Below are 699 nucleotides of genomic sequence, written 5' to 3'. Positions count from 1 at the left end.
CTAAATAGTTTATGCTTAGACAGTGGGTAGTAGAGAAGGCAGTGAGAAAAGAGGTCAGTTTCTGTATCTGGTTTGAAGGGGGAGTCAACAAGATTTGTTAATGGATTGGATGTGAAATGAGAAAAAGAGAAGAGTCAAGAATGACTGAAAAGTGTTTTGCTGCAGCAGCTGGAAGAAGATGCCATTTACCAAGATTGGGAAGGTCCGAGCAGAAGCAAGTTTAAGTAATGGAGTCAGAAGTTCGGTTTTGGTTAATGTTAAATTTTTTGTGCCTGTTTGACACTCAGTGGTGATGTACCCAGCTGGGAAAGCCAGCTTTGGAATTCTGAGGCGAGGTCTAGAAGTAAAAGTGTGAGAGAGTTACTAGCTCATCAAGGCAGGGGCTATAGACCCAAAAGGACAGTGACTAGGGAGGTTCAAAGATAGCCCCAGAAGTGTTTTCCAGCATTGAGAATCAGAAGAGACGGGGAAACCAGCAAAGAAGATTCAAAAGGAATACCAGGGAATTGAGTAAGAGTTCTGAATCCAAGAGAAGAAAGTGTTTTAAGATGGAGGGAGGGCTGGCCGAGTGGCTCAGTTGGTTAAGAGCTCGCTCAAGGGTTTGAGCTCTGAGCAACAGCGGTTCGAGTCCAGCCCAAGCTGAGTTGCTGCTGAGCTGCCAAAAGGTGGCAGGATGGCTCAGCTAAAAAAAAAAAAAAA

The sequence above is a fragment of the Hipposideros armiger genome, unplaced genomic scaffold, assembly GCF_001890085.2.
Source record: "Hipposideros armiger isolate ML-2016 unplaced genomic scaffold, ASM189008v1 scaffold_878, whole genome shotgun sequence".
Classification (NCBI taxonomy): Eukaryota; Metazoa; Chordata; class Mammalia; order Chiroptera; family Hipposideridae; genus Hipposideros; species Hipposideros armiger.
This window is presented reverse-complemented; position numbering follows the sequence as displayed.